This window comes from Elephas maximus, chromosome 5 (genome assembly GCF_024166365.1).
Source record: "Elephas maximus indicus isolate mEleMax1 chromosome 5, mEleMax1 primary haplotype, whole genome shotgun sequence".
Taxonomy (NCBI): Eukaryota; Metazoa; Chordata; class Mammalia; order Proboscidea; family Elephantidae; genus Elephas; species Elephas maximus.
The window spans coordinates 102,492,609-102,509,961 of NC_064823.1; the positions used below are offsets into that span (position 1 = coordinate 102,492,609).

The following is a 17,353-nucleotide window of genomic DNA, read 5'->3' on the forward strand; positions in this document are numbered from 1 at the left end:
CATCTTGAGGGCACCTAAAAACAACAAAGTACTCTTCAGTCGTGTCTGAGATGGTTTTTGTTGTTGTTTTTGTCTTAGTTACCTAGTGGCGTTGTAACACAAATATCACGATTGGGTGACTTTAAGGAACAGGAGTTTACTTTCTCATCCTTCAGGAAGCTAGAAGTTAAATTTAGGGCATAGCTCTGGGAGGAGCTCCTTCTTTGTCAGTAGTCTTGAAAGTTACTTGGCGTTTCATGGTGTTCCTTAGCCTTTATCTTCCTTCAGTGTGTAACTCTGTGCCTATTCTGCCTGCTTCTAAGAAGTGATTAGGTTTAGGACTCACTCCACACCCATATGACCTCATTAAAATAACAAAAGAAAAACCCCTATTTCTAAACAGGGTTACAGTACAGGTATAAGGTTAAGATTTCAACATATATTTGGGGGGTGACACAATTTGATCCATAACAGTTATCAAATGATCCTTTATTGAAATACTTTGTTTTGCAGTTCTTAACTACCTGGGCATTCCTCTGTACCATCGTTGATGTCATCTATGATGCCATGAAGGTGGTGGCCATCAACACTGCATCCCACAGCCCCAGAAGTTCCTGGGATCTGTTTAATGGTTCCAAAGAGTTCTGTAGCTGAAGATTGGTGCTACATTGTCAGGCAATGTTGACAATAGCCTCAAAAGTGATATATTCACAGTGCTTAATATTTTTTTCTGCTTCTTTCTGTTTCTGGGTGATTCTTTGAGGGCCTTAATGATGAGGACAGAGGCAGAAGGTTATCATCTCTATTTAGGCTTGTGTGTTCTGAACGGTCAGCTTCATTGTAATCTTTTGACCTTTCCAATCACCAGTTGCTTGGAAATGTCATCACTGACTTTTTGTTAGCAAACACGGGGGTCTAGTCCTTAGGGGTCAGGGTAGGTGTGGCGTGTGGCATCCAGTTCTCCATCGGTGCACCTCAGGTATAGGACTTTAATCTTATTAGGGTCAAGGGCACATGGTAAAGATGGTTGGTGTCACAGGAACCCAAATGCAAGATGAACAAGGAAAGTGTCACCTAGGCCTCCTCCTTACAAAAAGCCAAAAATCTAAGTTTGAACTGGTATTTCAATATAAAACATTGCTCACACTTTTTAATTACTCAAGAATTATTTATGTTTGAGAATTGAATATTTTGAAGCCTAAAATGAGATAGCTAATTGCATGAACATGGTTGTTAATTTTGTTTAACTGCTTTTGAGACCCCGAGATAGGAAATGATTTTCTGTTCTTTTCTATATAGAAGTTCTGGTAGTTGACAATGTACTACCTCTCAGTTCTGCGTCCATAGTTTTTTTTTCTTTGCCATGCTTTTAGATTCTGAGGCTGGACCATGTAAACATTTATTATTTGCCAGCTAGGGAAATTGTAAGCCTTTTCATAGAGGGTACTGCAAGGGTATAGCAAAATGAAGATGCTTTTCTTCCAGGTTATGACAAATTATTTCTGTGGTATCGCTGCCAGTAGATCAGCCTGAGGGAGGCCCAATGATGTTTACCTCAGTGATTCTTAGATCAGCTCCATCTCACTTGCACCTTCCAGCAATTTTCTTGTCAATCCAACTGACCATTATTACAAACCAGCCTTGGCCTGCCTACATCCTCTGGTGAGTTTCTCTGCCTCCTGATGAACCAATCCTACAGTCTGTCCTATGGCCTCTGGCAACTTTCTATTTCTATAGAAGCCACACACCCTCCAACAAGTTCAGAATCTTAGTATGGTTGGAGATGGGGCAGGGGTTGTTCTTCTAAATTCTTAGTCTCTTCCTTATTCATTCTTTCATAGCCTAGAGGTGGTAGGTGCATTTGCTATTTCTGTATTCTCAGAGTTTTATTTTACCTCTTTTAGCAGTTAATCTCTTTTACTAGTTAATAATGACATTAAATTGTCCCAGCTCAAATTACTGTTGTGTGTTTTATCTCCTGATTGACAAAAATGCATATTATTATTAAAAGCTTACACTTAAAAGTATAAATAATGTCTGTGGTAAATTCTCATAAGAATATATCATTAAAATTCAAGGTAAAATTGTTAAAATACAAATTCAACTAGGTGGGGTTCATTTGTTTTAATACTTGTATTTTGGGCCTCAGAGAAAGTTATAGAACGGCAAAGGCAATATTTAGTCATACAAAGCAAGGGTATGCAGCAAAGTTCTGTCCTTATCATCTGACTCAAAACAGAATTATCTTATCCATATATAAATGCTTCATATGTGTCATATGTGCCTCGATGTAGGTGTTGGAAAGCATTGGGAAAGTTCATGGGACTTTATAAAGAATTCTACATCCCAGTGAGATTCATTTGCATTGTTTATTCAACACTTAACAAAGGAGAGAACAGCAACCGAAGCAGCTTAAAGCAGTTAATGGGATACTGTCACTATGTAGATAGAACTCTGTCTCTCAGGAAAGTAGCCTATGTCCTATTACAAAAAATAAATAAATAAATAACTGTTGCCATCAAGTCCTTTCTGACTCATAGCAACCCTGTAGGACAGAGTAGAACTGCCCCATAGGGTTTCCAAGGAGCACTTGATGGATTCGAATTGCCAACCTTTTGGTTAGCAGCCATAATTCTTAACTGCTATGCATTCGGGGTTTCCTTAAATATTTTCTATTTTAGGTTTTAGCCATAGTACTTCCCAGACCATCACTAGATTATATAATTACCTTAGGCAACTTTAAAGTACTGATATTTTCATGTGAGCTCAAGAGTACTCCAAGCCTTAGAGCACAAGAAAAGATACTTATACATTGTCTGGCTAAACTCACCTTCCTTCCCCAAAACAGAAGACACTCAAATCACTTCTCACAAATAAACAGAAATCTTAATGTTAAATACCTAAAGAAAAGAACATTTTCAGCATTAATTTCCTCCCAACATAGTACCAACTTCTCTTAGCCTATTATAATGTTCATGAACCCATGATATCTCAATATTTCTACCACCATATTGTAACTGAAACTGGATGTTCTGCCATAACTATCTTTCCCTATGTACTTTAAGTTCAGATAGTAGAGATGGTGTCCTCACAGCTCTTCAATGCATTTTCCAGGTAGTTTCTCTCCCAACTTTATGGATTCTGTTCTTGGGTGAGTTAATCACATCTGGCTGTACCACCCCTTCTCCTTCCTCATTGCACCAATCTCCACATTTCCCAATCATTACACATCAATCAATGAAGACTTACAAACCTCTTCTCTCTACCCTCACTCTTGTTGTTATTCCAATGTAATAATGTCCATGAAGATAATCTTTCCAAAAAACATTAGCAAATCAGCACCTCAATCTCCTTATCACCAATAAAATTTTCCTCCAATATTCTTCTGCCACCTGGTCTTATATCCTCCAATAACTCAAAACTATTTCATCTCCAAAATTATTAACTAAAATGTCATTCTCTGGCCACAATCTCCTCCCTCTCTATTTTCTTGTCTTTGTGCATTACACAGACCATCAGTATATGACGTATAAGTTAGTGCCATCTTCGTTTATTTCCTCCATGCCCAGCCTTAATTCCAAACCAAAGGTCCTCATTTCAATTACAATATTAAAATAGCTAAATCTCTTCTTTTTTTTTGAAAGCTGAACATCATCTATTAGTATTAGATGCTACTAAAAAATAATTAAGAAATTATTACTAACTTTGTTGGGTATAATAATAGTGGTGTTGTTACATAAATATTTTAAGTCCTTGCAGTTTTTCTGGATAGGGTACTTATCACATGAAGACTTCTACACCCCAACATCAGTCTTTCAGGAAAGGTGAGTTTTATTTCAAAGCAACCTGAAAAGAGCAGAAAGGCACCACAACTATAAACTAGTAGAAGGGAGCACATGGTTTCATGACCATTTGGCAAGGTCTCGGGCTGAAGTCTCACCAGTTCCTTCTAATACTCCAACACCTACACAGTTTTCTTTTCAGAATGAAACTAAAAAGGTAGCCTTGACGCCTTTTTTACCCAAACACACTCCAATCTCAGTATGCCAAAGTCAACTTTGAGGGATCTGCTATGTTATTAAAATAAATATTTACATTAAGAATAATGTTACTTTAGTAGATTTCTTCACATTTTAAAAGAGCTGCAGAGGTTTCATTCATATTTTAAGCAGCTGAGTTGGTAATGATCCTGTTTCCATTTTGAAGGAGATGGGTTACATTCAATTACATCTCACAAGAGCCAACTGAATATTATTCCTTTGTTTTTGGTGTGCTGGTTAACTGACACCTGCAATGGTAGCCAGATAAATGAGATTTCTATGAAACACATGTTGGTCCTGGATGCACTTGTTCACCTGACCCTTGTTGGGATACTCCAGGATACAGCACACAACTGGCCATTCACCTCCAGGAGCCACTAATCTTTTGATTAAACTTATGCCTTGCTTGTCAGCCAGTCAGGGACAAATGTTGGTGACATCCCCAGGAGCCTGGGTGAAAATGACCTCAGGCCCCAGGGTCAGCAGGCATTATTCCTGAAGCAAATCAGCAACGTCAATCTTAATCCCCAAATCTCTCCTTGCACCATTGCTTTTTTCCATTACAACCCTGTGGTAAATGTATATCCACAATGAACTCTATCAGCAACTTTCTCCATGCCTACAATCTGGTAGCTGAACACTTCTGGAGAAGAATCTCATATCCAGGAAGATTTTTAATATTTTGTGGGCTTCAGCTTTATAAAGGACCATGACATTTCCCAGAAAGACCACAATATTTATCCAGTAAGTTAGCTCTCCATAAACCTCTGATCTCCTTATACTCAGAATATTACTTTTCCCTTGCTTTACTGATAAAAATAGATATTTCTATAAGATGCAAACTCTGTCAACTTTCTCTCTCAATAAACACACCAGCATGCACTGTAAACACCTCTATCTCTGATGCTATAATGGGGGGGGGGGGAGCCTTCTCTTATTTAAGATTAATCTCTCCACTTCATATTCTTTAGAAACCTAGAACCTAAATTTTACTATTGATTATCTCAGAGACTTTTTCAGTCTCCCAGGCTCTTCCCACTTGGAGTCACATATTTTTCTCAGTAGTTCTCATACTGTGACCGTACATTATAATTACACAAGATGTTTTTAAAATGCAAAACTTTGGCTCTACACCCAGAAATTTCAGTTTAATTTACAGTGGTAGTTCCTGAACATTTTTTTTTTTTTAATATTCCTTAGGTGATTCCAGTTACAGAATTGGAAAACATTGGTTTGTTTCTTATAATGTCACATTTATCCTTCCCAATATCACCTATCTTCCCCAAATAATACCTTTAAACTGTCTAAAATCCTTCTGAAACATCAATTTAATAATGATCTTTAAAAATCTGTCCTTCGTAAGCACAAAAATGGCCTCACGTAACTAAATGCAATACATATCTCCATTCTCCATTCTACTTAACTTCTAAATATTTGATACATGTGGCCATTTGATGCTTATGAAACACTTGCTTCTCTAAATTCCTCCTGTTGTTATCCCATCTGCCTCTATGAAAATATTTTTGAAAATCTTTTATTCCTGTTCTTATCTTTACCTATTGGAACTCATAATCTATTAGAATTCTTCCAGTATAGAAAGTATTAATTTTGGACCAATAACATTTCTATCCAATGTGTGAACTGCAATACTTGTGTATCAGTCAAGATAGGCTAGGTCTGGCAAAAGTTTTTTTTTAAAAAAAAGGATGGCTTAAAACAACAAAGGTTTATTTTTTGCTCACACTCTACGACCATCAACAGGTATTAACAGGAAAGGAAACTCTAGTAGTCAACCAGAGAATCAGGCTGCCAGATAAGCTGTCATATCATTTGTTGCCTGTCACTGTTCAAAGCAAAACTAAACAAAAAAATAAATAAAACAAAACAAAAAACCTAGCTCGGAAGTAACACACATCATTTCATCATTTCTGCTTTCAATTAAATAGCGACAACTAGTCATACGTTCCATCCAACCACAAAGGAGCCAGAAAGAATATTCCTACTATGTACCCCAAATCAGAGGAAAACTGGATAATAGTGAGGACCACTGTCAGTGAGTACAAGGTTTCCTGTAACCCATAGAAGAGCTGCTGAACAAAAGGCCCTTGAAGAGGGGCCCAAGAATCCACATGATATATGAGAAGCACTCAGGAAAATTTCTATTCATATAAAATTTAAAGAACTGCTTCGCTAAGGGTTCCATGGATAGGCTTCAGAGAAGCTTAAATACTGTGAAAAGGTGGATATACACAAGCAGGATAACAATATAATTTATTGTTACAAACCAAAACACTTTTGAGAGTGATAGGGACATATTTAATAATTACTCTTGGGCACAGGCATAAACTGGGTTTATCCAAGGTAAACTGGGGTATAAGTACAGCGAACACAAAAAAGAGATGATAAGAGGTATTAAGTAATTTTCCCAAAGAAGCATGGTTCATTTCTATCATAAACAAATCTAAATAATTTTCCTGGTTCTCAGGACCTTTCCACTACTCCATGCTGCTGTTATTATTATTGTTCGGTGTCGTCCAGTTGGCTCTGACTCATAGCAAACCTTTGTACAACAGAACAAAACACTGCCTGCCGTGTGCCATCCTCATAATTGTTGCTACGCTTGAGCCGATTGTTGTAGCCACTGTGTCAGTCCATCTCATTGAGGGTCTTCCTCTTTTTCACTTACCCTCTATTTACCAAGCATGATGTCCTTCTGCAGGGACTGATCCCTCCTGATAACATGGCCAAAGTACATGAGACGACATTTCACTATCTTTATTTCTAAGGAGCATTCTGGCTGTACTTCTTCCATGATAGATTTGTTGTTCTTTTGACAGTCCACACATGTTATAATATTCAATATTCTTCATCGACACCATAATTCAAAGGCATCAATTATTCCTCAGTCTTTCTTATTCATTGTCCAGCTTTCACATGCATATGAGGTGATTGAAAACATTATGGCTTGAGTCAGATGCACCTTACTTCTTAAAGTGACATCTTTGATTTTCAACACTTCCAAGAGGTCTTTTGCAGCAGATTTGCCCAATGCAGTCTCTCTTTTTCCATGTGCATTGATTGAGGATCTAAGTAAAATGAAATCCTTGACAGCTTCAGCCTTTTACCCATTTATTGTAATGTTGTCTATTGGTTCAGTTATGAGAATTTTTTATTTTTATTGTGCATTAAGTGAAAGTTTACAAATTAAGTCAGTCTCTCACACAAAAATTTATATACACCTTGCAAATACTCCCAATTGCTCTCCCCCTAATAAGACAGCACACTCCCTCCCTCCACTCTCTCTTTTCATGTCCATTTTGCCAGCTTCTAACCCCCTCTACTCTCTCCTCTCCCCTCCAGGCAGGAGATGCCAACATAGTCTCAAGTGTCCACCAGATCCAAGAAGCTCACTCCTCACCAGCATCTCTCTGCATCCCATTGTTCAATCCAATCCCTGTCTGAAGAGTTGGCTTTGGGAATGGTCCCTGTCCTGGGCCAACAGAAGGTCTGAGATCCATGACCACCGGGGTCCTTCTAGTCTCAGTCAGACCATTAAGTCTGGTCTTTTTACGACAACTTGGTGTCTGCATCCCACTGCTCTCCTGCTCCCTCAGGAGTTCTCTGTTGTGTTCCCTGTCAGGGCAGTCATCGGTTGTAGCTGGGCAACATCTAGCTCTTCTGGTCTCAGGCTGCTGTAGTCTCTGCTTTATGTGGCCCTTTCTGTCTCCTGGGCTCGTAATTACCTTGTGTCCTTGGTGTTCTTCATTCTCCTTTGATCCAGGTGGATTGAGACCAATTGATGCAACTTAAATGGCCACTTGTATCATTTAAGACCTCAGATGCCTCTCTCCAAGGTGGGATGCAGAATGTTTTCTTAATAGATTTTATTATGCCAATTGACTTAGATGTCCCCTGAAACCATGGTCCCCAAAGCCCTGCCCCTGCTACACTGGCCTTCAAAGCATTTGGTTTATTCAGGAAACTTCTTTTCTTTTGATTTAGTCCAGTTGTGCTGACCTCGCCTGTACTGTGTGTTATCTTCCCTGTCACCTATAGTAGTTCTCACGTACTATCTAGTTAGTGAATACCCCTCTCTGACCCTCTCCCCTTCCCCCCTTTCATAACCATCAAATAATATTTTCTTCTCTGTTTAAACTGTTTCTTGAGTTTTTATAATAATGGCCTTATACAATATTTGTCTTTTTTGCAACTGACTAATTTCACTCAGCATAATGCCTTCCAGATTCCTCCATGTTATGAAATATTTCACATATTCATCACTGTTCTTTATAGATGTGTAGCATTCCATTGTGAGAATATACCATAATTTATCCATTCATCCTTTGATGGGCCCCTTGGTTGCTTCCATCTTTTTGCTATTGTAAACAGTGTTGCAATGAACATGGGTGTGCATATATCTGTTCATATAAAGGCTCTTATTTCTCTAGAATATATTCCAAGGAGTGGGATTGCTGGATCGTACCGTAGTTCTATTTCTAGCTTTTTAAGGAAGCTCCAAATCAATTTCCAAAGTGGTTGTACCATTTTACATTCCCACCAGCAGTGTATAAGTGTTCCAATCTCTCCACAGGCTTTCCAACATTTATTGTTTTGAGTTTTTTGGATTAATGTCAGCCTTGTTGGAGTGAAATGAAATCTCACTGTAGTTTTGATTTGTGTTTCTATAATGGCAAATGATCATGATCATTTCCTCATGTATCTGTTAATTACCTAAATGTCTTCTTTAGTGAACTGTCTGTTCATAACTTTTGCCCAATTTTTAATTTGGTTATTTGTCTTTTTCTAGTTCAGTTTTTGCAATATCATGTAGATTTTAGAGATCAGGTGCTGATAGGAAATGTCATGGCTAAAAACTTTTCCCAGTCTGTAGGTAGTCTTTTTACTCTTTTGGTGAAGTCTTTGGATGAGCATAGGTGTTTGATTTTTAGGAGCTCACAGTTATCCAATTTTTCTTCTGTATTGTCTGTAATGTTTTGTATACTGTTTATGCCATGTATTAGGGCTCCTTACATTGTCCCTATTCTTTGTTCATTTTAGATTATATATTTAGGTCTTTGATCCATTTTGAGCTCGTTTTTGTACATGGACTGAGGTATGGGTCTTTTTTCATTTTTTGCAGATAGATATCCAGTTATGACTTCACCATTTTTTAAAAAGACTGTCTTTTCCCCCATGTAACTTTTTTTGGGGCCTTTGTCAAATATCAACTGCTCATACGTGGATGGATTTATGTCTGGATTCTCAATTCTGTTCCTTTGGTCTATATATCCGTTGTTGTACCAGTACCAGGCTGATTTGACTACTGTGACGGTACGATAGGTTCTAGAATCAGGTAGAGTGAGGCCTCCCACTTTATTCTTCTTTTTCAGTAATGCTTTACTTATCCAGGGCCTCTTTCCCTTCCATATGAAGTTGGTGATTTGCTCTTCCATCTCATTAAAGAAAGTCATTGGGATTTGGATCAGAACTGCATTAAATGTATAGATTGCTTTTGGTAGAATAGACATTTTTATAATGTTAATTCTTCCAATCCATGAGCAATTTGTTTTTCCACTTACGTAGGTCTCTTTTGGTTTCTTGCAGAAGTGTATTGTACTTTTCTTTGTATAAGTCTTTTCCATCTCTAGAAGGTTTATTCCTAAGTATTTTATTTTCTTGGGGGCTACTGTAAATGGCATTGATTTGGTGATTTCCTCTTCGTTGCTCTCTTTGTTGGTGTAGAGGAATCCAACTGATTTTTGTATGTTTATCTTGTATCCTGATACTCTGCTGAACTCTGCTATTGGTTTCAGCAGTCTTCTTGAGGATTCCTTAGGGTTTTCTGTGTATAAGATCATGTTGTCTGCAAATAGAGATGATTTTACTTCTTCCTTGCCAATCTGGATGCTCTTTATTTCTCTATCTAGCCTAATTGCTCTGGATTGGACCTCCAGCACAATGTTGAATAAAAGCATTGATAAAGGGCATCCTTGTCTGGTTCCTGATCTCAATGGGAATGCTTTCAGGCTCTCTCCATTTAGGATGATGTTGGCTGTTAAACCAAGTAAACCAAACCCAGTGCAGTCGAGTCAATTCTGACTCACAGTGACCCTATAGAACAGAGTAGAACTGCCCCATAGAGTTTCCAAGGAACACCTGGTGGATTCTAACTGCTGACCCTTTGGTTAGCAGCTGTAGCACTTAACCACCATGCCACCAGGGTTTCTTCTTGGCTGTTGGCTTTTTATAAATGCCCTTTATTATGTTGAGGAAGTTTCCTTCTATTCCTATTTTGCTGAGAGTTTTTATCATAAATAGGTGTTGAACTTTGTCAAATGCCTTTTCTGCAATAATTGATAAAATCATGTGATTCTTGTCTTTTGTTTTATTTATGTGATGGATTACATTGATTGTTTTTCTAATGTTGAACCATCCCTGCATACTTGGTACGGGTCCCACTTGGTCACGGTGAATTTTTTTTTTTTTTTTGATAATTTCTTGAATTCTATTGGCTAGAATTTTCTTTGAGGATTTTTGCATTTAAGTTCATGAGGGATATAGTTGTGTAATTTTATTGTGGTGTCTTTACCTGGTTTTGGTATCAGGGATATGGTGGCTTCATAGAATGAGTTTGGGAGTATTCTGTGCTTTTCGATGCTCTGAAATACCTTTAGTAGTAGTGGTGTTAACTCTTCTTTGAAAGTTTGGTAGAACTCTGCAGTGAAGCCATCCGAGCGAGAAGCCATCTGAGTGAGGGCTTTTTTTTTTTGTTGGGAGTTTTTTGATTACCTTTTCAATCTCTTCTTTTGTTATGGATCTACTTAAGTGTTCTACCTCTGATTGTGTTAATTTAAGTAGGTAATGTGTTTCTAGGAAATCATCCATTTCTTCTAGGTTTTCAAATTTGTTAGAGTACAATTTTGCATAGCAATCGGATATGATACTTTTAATTTAAGCTGGGTCTGTTGTAATATTGCCCATCTCATTTCTTATTTGGGTTATTTGCTTCCTCTTCTGTTTTTCTATTGTCAATTTGGCCAGTGGTTTATCAATTTTTGGGGTTTTTCAAAGAACCAGCTTTTGGTCTTGTTAATTCTTTCAATTGTTTTTCTGTTTTCTACTTCATGTAGTTCTTCTCTAATTTTTAATATTTTTTTCCTTCTAGTACCTGAGGGCTTTATTTATTACTCTCTTTCTATTTGTTCAAGTCGTAGTGATAATTCTGGATTTTGGCCTTTTCTTCTTTTTGTATGTGTGCATTTATTGATATAAATTGACCTCTGAGCACTGCTTTCGCTGTGCCCCAAAGGCTCTGATAAGAAGTGTTTTCATTCTCATTGGAGTCTATGAATTTCTTTATTCCATCCTTAATGTCTTCTATATAGTCCAGTCTTTTTTGAGCAGGATATTGTTCAGTTTCCAAGTGTTTGATTTCTTTTCCCTGCTTTTTCTGTTATTGATTTCCGCTCTTATGGCCTTATGGTCAGAGAAGATGCTTTGTAATATTTCAATGTTTTGGATTCTGCTAAGGCTTGCTTTATGACCTCATATGTGGTCTATTCTAGAGAATGTTCCATGTGCACTAGAAAAGTATACTTGGTTGCTGTTGGGTGGAGTGTTCTGTATATGTCTATGAGGTCAAGTTGGTTAATTGTGGCATTTAGATCTTCGGTGTCTTTATTGAGTTTCTTTCTGGATGTCCAGTCCTTCACTGGAAGTGTTGTGTTGAAGTCTCCTACTATAATTGTGGAGCTGTCTATCTCACTTTTTAATGCTGATAGAGTTTGTTTTATGTATCTTGCAGCCCTGTCATTGGGTGCATAAATATTTAATATGGTTATATCTTCTTGGTATATTGTCCCTTTAATCATTATACGGTGTCTTTCCTTATCCTTTATGATGGATTCAACTTTAAACTCTACTTTGTCAGAAATTAATATTGCCACTCCTGCTTTTTTTGATTTTTGTTTGCTTGATACATTTTTTCCATCCTTTGAGTTTTAGTTTGTTTATGTCTCTTTAAAGTGTGTCTCTTGTAGGCAGCATGGAGATGGATCATGTTTTTTAATCCATTCTGCCACTCTCTGTCTCTTTATTGGTGCATTTAGTCCATTTACATTCACCGTAATTATGGATAGGTATGAGTTTAGTGCTATCATTTTGATGTCTTTTTGTGTGTGTTGTTGACAGTTTTTTTCCCACTTAATTTTATGTGCTGAGTAGATTATCTTCATATATTTTCCTTTCCTCATATTCGTTGTTGTCAACTTTGTTTCTGCAGAGTCTCTATTTTTTTCTTGTATTTTATTTTGATGAGTAGGATAGTTTGTCTCCTTTGTGGTTACCTTATTATTTACCCCAGTTTTTCTAAATTTAAACCTAACTTTTATTTCTTTGTATCACTGTATCTTCCTCTCCATATGGAAGATCTATGATTACATTTCTTAGTCCCTCTTTATTGTTTTAATGTTGTCTTTTTTATGTAATAACATCGCTGTTCCCCTGTTTTGAGCTTTTTTTTTAATAATCTTGCTTTTTTTTTTTATTTCCCTGTCTGGGTTGACGTTGGATTGCTCTGCCCAGTGTTCTAGTCTTGGTATGATACCTGATATTATTGATTTTCTAACCAAAGAACTCCCTTTAGTATTTCTTGTAGTTTTGGTTTGGTTTTTACGAATTCCCTCAACTTGTGTTTATCTGGAAATGTCTTAATTTCACCTTCATATTTAAGAGACAGTTTTGATGGATATATGATTCTTGGCAGGCAATTTTTTTTCTGTTATCCTTGGACCCCTGTCACATGTGGCTGGGTGACCTGAGTGGAGCTACCAGTCCTTAGGCCCCTGATTTGGGCAGGTGAGGACCTTGTTTAATAGGCAAAGTCAAACATCAAACATCCATCTTTGCATCGCACAGCTGAAATGGTTGGAATCTGCCCACAAGGGCCTATCCTCCTTGAATAGGCCCACACAGCTCCATGCAGAGGGGTGCTCAGAGTCCATGGACCATTTGTGCATGCACAGGAGCTGCTTCTGTCCTGAGCTCCCCCAGTTAGTGGAGCTAGCAAATTATCTTTTCCCCCAGTTGCAAATTTTTTCCTTCTCCAAAGCCGGGAGGATCGCTCTAGGTGCCCAACAGTGCCTGTCTCTGGCCCAGGGAATTCAGCCACTAAAGCTGGCTTGGGGGTGGGGGTGGGGGTGCAGTAAAAAATACACAAGTGCTTAGCTTTTGACAAGAGCTCCCTCCTTCTCCGGTTCCCGAGGTGTGAGTAGGCTGTGTGACTGGCTGCTTCTCCCTGAGGAAACTGAGGTCGAATGCTAGTACCAGCCCACTGCCCCCGCTCCGGGAATGGTGCCTGAGGGCTCTCCGCGTTTCAGGCCCAGTAACTCCTTTCTACTTCTAAATGGCCTCTTCCTCCCCCTGCCCCTCAGTTCGTTGTTTAAGCTTGTCTTTGATGCTCAGGGCTCCCCGCTTGTCATAAATATACTCGTTTCACTTGTTTTTTTTCCGCATCTTTATTGTAAACAGGGCTGGACGGAAGCGTCTATTTCACCATCTTGGCTCTGCCTCCTAAGCAAATAATTTTTAATGGCTGCTTTTTACTTTATGGTGTGGATATGTCATACCTTGATAAACCAACACACAAAAAAATAGTAGGCTTGCATACTATTTGTACAAAAATGCTGTAGTAAATTTTCTTATATTTTTATTTTATTTTCTAAAATTTGAAGGAATAGATTTCTAGAACTGGGGTTCCGAGAGTGATAGGAAGAAGCCTTGGTGGTACGAGCGTTAAGAGCTCACTGCTAACTGAATAGGACCATGGGAGAAAGACCTGGTGATCAGCTTCCGTAAAAGATTACAGCATAGAAAACACTATAGAGCAGCTCTACTTTGTCATATGGGGTCACTATGAGTCAAAAACCACTTTGACAAAACCTAACAACAACAACAGAGTGATAACCAAAATAATATTAAATTTTAACTTTTTTTTTTTCAGTTTGATTTTCAAAGTATTGGTAATTTCACACTCTGCTACACTCTTGTTTGAAAATAACTATTTTCCCCATCCTGCCAGCTGGCAATAATTCGTTTGTCTTTAGTTTTTGCCAGTCGGGTAGGTTTAAAAATATCTCATGTTACCTGAACTGGTAATTTCCTTACTACTATTGATTTTAAGTATGTTTTCACATGCTTGTTAGCCATTTGGATATGCTTTTTTTCACAATCACTTATTCAAAAATCTTGGCTATTTATGTACTGGGTGGCTGGTATTTTCCTTGTTGATTTATAAGAGCTTGCATGTATTCTAGAATCTAAGCTCTTACCATTAGAATGTTTTCTATATAATTTCCCCAAACAGATGTTTTTATATAACTGTATTTTAATAATTTCTAGTAGTTAATAATGTACTAATACACCATTCCACTGGACCATACAGGTATTGATTCAGATTTTTCTATTAGTTCGTCCCCCCCACCACCTTATAGTGTGGATACAACTTTATTTCCTTCTATATGTATAGTCATTTGGACCACGATAATTTAACACATAATGCACCCTTTCCCACTGAATTGAAATACCCCCTTTCATATAATGAAGTCTATATTCTGAGATCTATTGTTACATATTTATTGTATTCTGTGGCTCTGCTCTACATAGCTATTCCAATGCCAGTGCCACATCGATGTGGTTATTAGAAATATTATAGTATACTATTATAACTGACAATTTAACACTACTCTTCTTCTTTCCCTCCTCTCCTTCATCCTCCTCCTCCTCCTCCTTTATCTTCTTTTTCATTTTCTTCTTGGACGTTGTAAGGCATTACTTTGCCACATAAATGCGGAAATTAGTTTATCGAAGGAGTGAGGTGAAGGGAAGAGAATTAGTTTGAAAACTTATATGTAATTGGAAAATTAATATCTATAACACACTAGTTTCAGAACTAAGAACACATGTCTTGCCATTTCTTTAGATCCCTTTTGCATAGTTCACTAAGATTTTTCATATAAATTTTATAAACCAAAAAGAAAAAAAAAAGCCAAACCCACTGCCATCAAGTCGATTCTGACTCATAGAGACCCCATAGGGTTTCTGAGGCTGTAAATCTTTACAAAAGCAGACTGCCATGCCTTTCTCCTGCAGCGCTGCTGGTGGTTTCGAACCAGCGACCTTTCGGTTAGCAGTCTATCACTTTAACCACTCCACCACCAAGGTTCCTTATAAATCCTATACACTTCTTAAAATACTTAAAAATTTCTAAGTTTTTAGAGTTTAGGTGGTTTCTGAATGGCATCTTTTCCCGATGTATATTACTGGGAACATATTTCAGTAAAAAAAATAATTGATTTTACATGTTAATATTGCATTCAGCAAAATTATCATTATCAACTTTTTTTTTTATTTCTCTGGCAGATTTTACTGGAATCCCTTAGGTTTACTAGGAATTCAATCATAAGCAACCTAATTATATTAAAGAAGCTAATTTGCATATTGTTTTCCAATGTTTCTACTCTTACTTAACTTTCTTATTTAATGCATCAGCTAGAAGCTCTAAGACAATGTTAAACAAATATAGGTGACAGCTGGTAGCCTTAGCTAATTCCTGATTTTACATAACTTAGGGTATTTATATATTTTCTTTCTCTTATGTTTGGGTAGTGTTGTATTTATGATGCTGGCTTATATTAAATATCTGTTTGATATATTTATTTTTCTCCTTTATATATTGATATAATTGATTATGTAGCTAGACAGATCTGTATTGAAATCATCTTTCCATTTCTGAAATTAAACCTATTTGGCCATAGTGTATTATTCTTGATATATGGCTTAATTATATTGCTAATGTTTTATTCAGAATTTTTATATGTATCTTCAAAAGTGATAAAATCATTTCATAAAGTTTACAAAATATTTTCAAAAATTTATTTTTATATTGTATGAATCCATCTTGAGCTAATTTATTTCCATAAAATATTTTAACTTCTCAGTTTTACTGAGATTGTGATAACCATAATTATTGGACCAATCACTGAGAAGCAGACATTTGAAGTTCATTGATTTTGTGCTTTATGTTGGTCCACGTCATATAGCTCTAGGCCTAGAGTACTTCAAACAATAGAAAATAAATTTCTTTAAATCTCTATAATAAAACACTCCCCAAAATGTTCATAGACAAATGAGCCAATGAAAAGCATGTAATTATAAATTATTTTATAGCTGATACAGGGAAAAGCACCTTAGCTACACTGTGATTTCAAACATGCTAAGAAGTCTTTCTATCCCCTAGTATATATTCTACAAGTGTTAGTGCCTGGCAAGGAGAAGGGCTCCTGAGCTTGCTCCAGCATGGTGGCTGCTGTCAGTCTTGACTGTCCTGTGCCCATGCTCTATCTGTTGCTGATATGTTGAAAATTTCTTCTGGTTACAAACAGACATTTTCTGAGAATAAGTTTTAATTTTTTGAAAAATAAGCAAATGTGTCCTGGAAAAAGTACAGCCAGAATGCTCCTTAGAAGCAAGGATGGTGAGACTTCTTCTAAAGTGTTTTAGACTTGTTATCAAGAGGGACCAGTCCCTGGAGAAGAACATCACGCTTTGTAAACTAGAGCATCAGTGAAAGAGAGGAAGACTCTCAATGAGATGGATTGACACGGTGACTTCAGCAATGGGCTCAGACAGAAACATTTGAGAGGATGGCACAGGACAAAGCAGTTTTGTTCTGTTGCACCTAGGGTCACTATGAGTTGGAACTGACTCGAGGTCATCTAACAAGCAGTTTTAATTAAAAATGATGAAGAAAGCATAAAGACCTTGAATATGTCTTAGTGTAAATGAAGAAGGTAGGTATGTAAAGAATAAGGAAGGTATGGAAAGTGAAAGCATGCATTAATACAGACTGGTAGAGAATGTTCCCTAGGACTAAGTTTTGCTTCTTCCCTGTGCTCGCCCATCCTATCTTGATTCTAGCAAAGAATATGAAAGAAACTATGCATCTTAATCCAGGCACAAAGGGTGACACTTCTGATATTTCACAGGTAAAGAGGGAAGAATCCTAAGGCAAGAAAGACCCTGACACATGGCCAGATGTAGACCTATTGTTGTTTTTAGTGCTCTGAGCCTAAGAATCTTTACTCCTCAGGATGAGTATTCGGAGAGAGAGACAAAGGAAAAACATGCTCTAGGCGAAATTAAAAAAAAAAAAGTATGGCTGTTTTTCTTATTCCTTTAATTTGAGTAACTCTGCCAAACAAAAAATATAGATCTTCTTTAATCAGAAATGCTGATTCTTTGACTTTTAAGGCCACAGTTCCCTATAGGTTAATAGA

At 37.2% G+C, this 17,353-nt stretch overlaps 1 pseudogene; it reads right to left on the reverse strand.

The window, feature by feature from the left end:
* Positions 1 to 495: 495 nt before the first annotated feature.
* On the reverse strand, positions 496 to 994 carry LOC126077581 (60S ribosomal protein L12-like; annotated as a pseudogene).
* Positions 995 to 17,353: the final 16,359 nt, after the last annotated feature.